Below are 7350 nucleotides of genomic sequence, written 5' to 3'. Positions count from 1 at the left end.
GAGGGAGTATAAGCTTTATTTTTCAAGGGAGGAGAGTGTATGTTTTAACTTAAGAGAGGAGTGTAGTGTAATTCAAGCTTCTTTTAGGGGAGGAGAGTGCAATTTACTTTTTTTCTATAATAAGTATTGTTGTTGGTGTCATTAAAAAATAAGAATTTAGATTATATTTTTTTGTTATAAATTAAAAGCAAAAAACATTTATATTTTTACTTTTAATCAAAATCAAAATTTTATAAAAATCAACGTTCATAATTTTCAAACATTATCGCAATAAAAAGAGCGGAAAGAAGACACGTTTTGCTAGTCATGATAATAAAGATAGAGATAAAGATATCCATCCCTTAAGTAATAATATCAACACGCCATTATTAACGTGAGGCTTGCATACCTACCACTTAGAAAGATCATAAATAGGCATCAATCATGCTTCTGTATATAAAGATATGTCCATGCATCGACATAGGCATATTATAACCTAAAGGAATAAATGGCTGCCATCCGAGTCCTCTCTACCGATACAATAAAGGCACCAAATTCAACTGATGAAAAAATTGATCTTACTCCATGGGACCTCAAGGTTCTACTTGTTGAACCCACCCAAAAGGGTCTCCTTTATCACCATCCTCTAGAGTCAAACCAAATTCAACAGCTAAAACACTCTCTATCTTCTGCTCTTGCCTTTTCCCCACCACTTGCAGGCCGTCTAGAAATAACAGACCATAAAGACAACACCATGTCGTGTTCCGTCACGTGCAACAATGCCGGTGTACTCTTTGTCCATGCTGCAACTGAGAACACTTGTGTAGGTGACATAATTGGATGCACCTATATTCCTCCCGTTCTCGATTCATTTTTTCCATTGAACGGAATCAAAAACTACGAAGGCACGTCACAACCATTGTTTGCCGTGCAAGTGACAGAGTTAGTTGACGGCATCTTTATTGGTTTTACTTTTAATCATGTGGTTGTTGACGGAACTTCGGCATGGTATTTCATCAATTCGTGGGCTGAAATATCACGTGGTGGTTGTTGCAATCAAATATCCAAACGCTCAACATTTGAACGTTGGTTTCCGGATGGTATTCAACGTCCCATACGATTTCCCTTCACCGAGAAGCTACAAAAGAACAAATTTGATGGGTTGAGTTTTTCATCGTCTAATAACGAAAAACTCAACCCATCAGCGAGGTTATTTCATTTCACAAAGGAGAAAATCTCTCAATTGAAATTGAAAGTCAACCTAGAAACGGGTACGAACAAAATATCTTCCCTTCAAGCACTTTTTGCACACCTTTGGTGCTCCGTCATCCGTTCTGACCAATTAGACCCGCAAGAAAACACATATTTTATGGTCGGGATAGGAGCTAGACAAAGGTTTGTTCCACCATTGCCGGAAGATTATTTTGGAAATGCTGTTGTAGCTTCTATGGTTGTAATGAAAGTTGGGGAGTTGTTGGAAGAAGGCGGGCTTGGTAAATGTGCTTCGAAGATGCACCAAGCAATTTCTTTGCACTCAAATGAGAAGTTGAAGAATGACTATGAGAATTGGGTGAAAAATCCAATCATCTTTAGACTCGGTAATAGTAAAGTTGCCGATTATCATGTGTTGGCTAGTAGCAGTTCCCAGTGGTTTGATGTTTATGGAAATAATTTTGGATGGGGAAAACCTGTGGCAGTTCGCAGTGGAAATAAACAAAGTGGACTGTTTGCTGTATTTGCTGGAATAGAAGAAGGTAGTATGGACCTTCAAGTGTGTCTTCCTCACAAGATTTTGGAGGCAATGGGAAATGATCCTGTTTTCATGGAGTTTGTATCCAATTAACGTGGGTTTAAAATTTGTAAAATTGGTTTGGTACTATTTTAGTTCATATTGTTGAACTTGTGTGTTGTAATCCATAATAAATTAACGATGTTCAAGCCTTTTTTTTTTTTTTTTTGTTAAATTAAATCCATAATAAATTATCGATTTGTGTTTCTATATCTTCAAAATGTCTAATGTTCAATATGTGCCAAGATATACTTATTTTGACCTTTATCCCATCTTTTCATCTTTATCGTTGTGCTATTAGTTGCAACGTTAGAAGTTGTAGATTGATACTTGTTGTTGCTATTAGTTTAATGGCTTAATAGCCTCCTAACCCAAAATTGCGATATTGGTCCCCTAAGAAAAAAAAAACTATAAAACCGTCCCCTAAGTTTTGCAGATGTGGCAGTTTTGGCCTTAAGGCCAATTTTTACTCGGTTTACGCTGACGTGGCACCCTAAGTGAGGTGCCACGTGTTATTTATTTATTTTTTTGCCTTGGAGGGCCAAAACTGCTACAGTTGCAAAACTTATGGGCCGGTTTTGTAGTTTTTTTCTTAGGAGGCCAAAATCGGAACTTCGTGAAAGTTAGGGGACGAAAACTGCTATTAAGCCTAGTTTAATACTTGGTTTGGACCACTAACTTAGAATGATGGTTGGTTATGTTGGAACAAAATGTGTTTAACAATGAACCTCAAAGAGTTTTGATGATAACAAGGTATTAAAAAATTGTAAATTGGACTAGCTAATATTTGTTCAAGTGTACAGGACCATAGTTAAAGTTACATCATTAATTGGTTCTGAATGAGCAAATAAAAAGCAAATGGAAATGAAGCTTAGACGATTCTGAAGGCAATACGCTCCTGAAAGTGGAAAGCGCTCCTGAAGTCAAGCTGCTCCTGAAGAGAGTAAAACGCGCTCCTGAAGAAATAGTGCTCCTGAAGACAAGAGGTTCAGAAGCCACATTATCAGATGTTGCATCATCAGAAGCTGCATCATCAGAAGCTGCAGAAGCTGCATCATCAGAAGCTGCCTCATCAGAAGTCATTTCACCAGAAGCTGAAGATCAACTGGATTTGCAGAAGATTCAAAGATTGAAGAATTTACACTGCAAAAGCTGTCTATTGGACTCGAAAACACAGCAGAAAATTAGTGGAACTTTGCAACGGTCATTTCAAAGGTGTTTGAAGGCATGTGCTTGCAATTTGGACGAAAGCGTTGACATTGTACTATTGTACGAACTGTACAACCACCTTCTCCACTACTCTGTTTTGTGTCCACGCTACAAGACAAGAAAACAGCTTCAGAATACGGCTTCGCCTGCATAGATGTTCCTTTGGATAAGGAATGGATTTCAAATTTGTTCTTCATAGGACAACAACCAAATCAGGCAAAATATCATTGGTGAAAGATCAAGCTTCAACAACGACTCTTTGGTGTGCTGGCAATTTCACAACGTCTCTTTCACACCTCTATATAAAGGAGTGAAGACTTAGAGTTTTGGTAATGCAAGAACGCTGAACGAAAGACTCACAACATTTTTACAAGTGCCAAACCTCTGCTGAAATTGTTCTGCATTCACTTAGAATTTCTGTGTCTCAAAGTCATATCTTAGAAATTCTTAAGTCCTTTGAGTCTGTATCTGATTTATATTGTGAGCACCTCTGATTGTATATCAAGTGTTCAACCTTAAACAATTTTCTGTGTAATTTTGTTTAGTTAGGAAGTCTCTTGCAGTTGTGCTTGAGCAGGAAGTCTCTTGATTGTGTTCTTGAGCAAAGGAAGTCTCTAGCTTGTGTGCTTGAGCAAAGGAAGTCTCTTGCTTGTGTGCTTGAGCATTTGTAATCAGATATTACTCTTAGTGAAATCTCCTTGGAAGTGCAAGGGGGACTGGACTACTTCCTGATTGTGGAAGGAACCAGTATAATTGCTTTGTGTCGTTCTTCTTCCCTCTCTCTGTTTTATTCCGCTGCATTTAGATTCTGATCATCACTTCAGAAGCTGTCTCAATTAGCTTCTGATCAGTGTGTTCAGTTTTTTTTTTGGAGAAACGAAGAATTTTTTCAAAACACAATTCAACCCCCCTTCTTGTGTTTTTCTCACCTTCAATTGGTATCAGAGTCTTGGTCTGTTGTGTAACACTTAACCGTGCAACAGTCAAAGATCTAAGAAAAACATGTCTACTCCTTCTCCTACTGGTTCTGGTGATACTAGCTATAAAAATGTCTCACATGATTATAGTGATAGTAAGAAATCCAGTGTTGGAAAGATTCCAAAATTCAATGGAGATGCTGAAGAATTCTCTTGGTGGAAGACCAACTTTTACAGTTACATCATGAGCCTAGATGAAGAATTATGGGATATTCTGGAAGATGGTGTTGGTGATTTAGTCCTTGATGAAGAAGGAGCTGCTGTGGATAGAAAGAAACATACTCCAGAACTGAGGAAACTCTACAAGAAGCATCATATTATCAGAGGAGCCCTTGTCACTGCTATACCCAAAGCAGAGTACATGAAGATGAGTGACAAATCCACTGCTAAAGCTATGTTTGCTTCTCTCTGTTCAAACTATGAAGGGAGCAAGAAGGTCAAAGAAGCAAAGGCTCTCCTGCTTGTACATCAGTATGAGTTATTCAAGATGAAGGATGATGAAACTATTGAGGAGATGTACTCAAGGTTTCAAACCTTAGTTTCTGGGCTACAGATTCTAAAGAAGAGCTATGTTGCTTCTGATCATGTAAACAAGATACTCAGAAGCTTACCTGCCAGATGGAGACCAAAGGTGACTGCCATTGAGGAAGCTAAAGATTTAAACACTTTAAGTGTCGAAGATCTTGTTAGTTCTCTCAAAGTTCATGAGTTAAGTCTTAATGAACATGAGTCTACTAAGAAGAGTAAATCAATAGTTCTTTCATCCAAAGGCAAGTCATCAAAAGCTCTCAAAGTGGTTGAATCTGAAGAGGAAGAACAGTTAAGTTCAGATTCTGAACCAGATGCTGCTGAAATGGTCATGCTCTCAAACAGACTTCAATATCTGGCCAAGAAGAACAGAAAGTTTCTCGCCAGAAGGGGTAACTCCAGAAGCTCAAGAAAAGAAGATCAGAAGGGATGCTTCAACTGTAAGAAGCCGGGACACTTCATTGCTGAATGCCCTGATCTTCAAAGAGAAAAGTCAAAGGACAAGTCAAAGAGGTCTACATTCAAACCAAGCAAATTCAAGAAGCAGATTAAGCAGAGTTTAATGGCAACCTGGGATGATTTGGGTAGTGAATCTGGATCTGATAAAGAGGAAGCTGATGAAGAAGCAAAGGTAGCTGTTGGGTTGGTAGCAACAACAACTTCAGAAGCTGGATCAGATTCAGACTCAGAAGATGAAAACGAGGTATATTCCAAAATTCCCAGAGATGAACTTGTGGAGTCACTTAAAGAACTTCTTACACATTTTGAAGTAAGAACCAATGAGTTGAAGGATTTAAAAGAAAAATATGTTGATTTGGTACAACAGCAAAAATCAACTCTATTGGATCTGAAAGCTTCTGAACAAGGACTTAGGGGCTTTGACTTCATGTGTAAAACATATGAAGATCAGCTCAGGTTCTTATGTCAGAAGCTACAAGAAAAGTGTAATGAAAAACCTTTAAGTAACCATGAAATTGCTCTTGAAGATTTTATTATATCTGGCATTGACAGAAGAAGAGTAGCTTCTATGATTTATAGCATTTACAAGAACAATGGCAGAGGAATTGGTTTTCCAGAAGTGAAACTTGAGAAAACCAATCTAAAATCTTGTTGTGAATGCATCAAGGAAGGTCTGAAAACCTTCTTTGTACCAGAAGGGGCTGAGTTGGAAACTGTTGTTCAATCAGAACCTGAAGCTTCTAGTTCCAAGGCTAAGATTACTTCAAAGCCAAAGAACTCTAAGTCAAAGGCTATGATCAAATCTGATTCCAAGACTTCAAAGGTTAGGATCCTGAAAAGATCAGAACCTATTCCTCAGAGTCTGGTGAAACCAAAATCTGGGGTTCTGAAGTCTAAGTTTCAGAAGAAGACAGTTACTGCTTCTGAAGTACCAAAACCTAAGGTGATGGTTAATCAGAAGCAACCCAACTTACAGCACAAGGTACAAGAAGTGAAGAGTAAAGCCTTAAGTACTAACCTTCCAGGACCCATAGAACAATGGGTACCTAAATCTAAAAATGTCAATGATGCAGGTATGTCTAAGAGCAGTGCCAAAGCAAAGATCATGGTACCTAGACAGCGGTTGCTCAAGACACATGACAGGAGACAAGTCCATGTTTCTCAGCCTAACAATGAAAGAGGGAGGAAATGTGAAATTTGGAGGCAACCAGTCAGGCAAGATCATAGGTACAGGAACTATTGGTAATTCCTCTACCTCAATTAATAATGTATGGTTGGTAGATGGTCTTGAACATAACCTTTTGAGCATTAGTCAATTTTGTGATAATGGTTATGATGTGCTTTTTGAAAAACCCAACTGTACAGTAATCAACAAGGAAGACAAATCCATTGTGTTCAAAGGAAAGAGAGTTGACAATGTCTATAAAATCAATTTTTCTGAACTGGCTGATCAGAAGGTGATTTGCCTACTATCAGTGAATGATAAGAAATGGATGTGGCACAGAAGGTTGGGACATGCTAACTGGAGGTTAATCTCTAAGCTTAGTAAGTTACAACTTGTGAAAGGGCTACCAGACATTGACTATCATTCAGATGCACTCTGTGGTGCATGTCAGAGAGGGAAAATTGTGAAATCATCTTTTAAAACCAAAGACATTGTTTCAACCTCAAGACCTTTAGAATTACTCCATATTGATTTATTTGGACCAGTGAGTACTGCATCCTTATATGGAAGTAAATATGGATTAGTCATTGTTGATGATTACAGCAGATGGACTTGGGTGAAATTCCTGAAAAGTAAGGATTATGCATATGAGGTATTCAGTAACTTCTGCACACAAATTCAAACTGAAAAAGAGTCAAAATTTTTGAAAATCAGAAGTGATCATGGTGGAGAATTTGAAAATGAGCCATTTGAAGCTTTTTGTGAAAAACATGGAATCATCCATGAATTCTCTTCTCCTAGAACTCCACAACAAAATGGGGTTGTAGAGAGAAAGAATAGAACGTTACAAGAAATGGCCAGAACCATGATCCATGAAAACAATTTGGCTAAACATTTTTGGGCAGAAGCAGTGAATACAGCATGTTATGTTCAAAACAGGATCTATATTAGACCTATTTTGGAGAAAACTGCATATGAACTCTTTAAAGGAAGAAAACCAAATATCTCTTACTTTCATCAATTTGGATGTACATGTTACATTCTGAACAACAAGCTCTACCTAAAGAAATTTGATGCCAAGGCCCAAAGAGGAATCTTCTTAGGTTACTCTGAAAGGTCAAAGGCATACAGAGTGTATAATTCAGAGACACTCTGTGTTGAAGAATCTATGCACGTTAGATTTGATGACAAAGAGCTTGAAGATAAAACTTCAAAGCAAGGTGAAAGTTTTGCAGAGATACAGG

The 7350-nt window shown here is 37.9% G+C and overlaps 1 pseudogene across 1 annotated transcript; it reads left to right on the top strand.

The window, feature by feature from the left end:
• Positions 1-483: 483 nt before the first annotated feature.
• LOC146936309 (uncharacterized) lies at positions 484-1910 on the top strand (annotated as a pseudogene). Its single transcript, XR_015030547.1, has one exon. The product of XR_015030547.1 is annotated as an uncharacterized LOC146936309 (transcript).
• The last annotated feature ends 5440 nt before the right edge of the window (positions 1911-7350 follow it).

This window comes from Medicago sativa, chromosome 3, assembly GCF_051527215.1.
Source record: "Medicago sativa cultivar Bolivia chromosome 3, Bolivia_mono, whole genome shotgun sequence".
Classification (NCBI taxonomy): Eukaryota; Viridiplantae; Streptophyta; class Magnoliopsida; order Fabales; family Fabaceae; genus Medicago; species Medicago sativa.
This window is presented reverse-complemented; position numbering and strand designations above follow the sequence as displayed.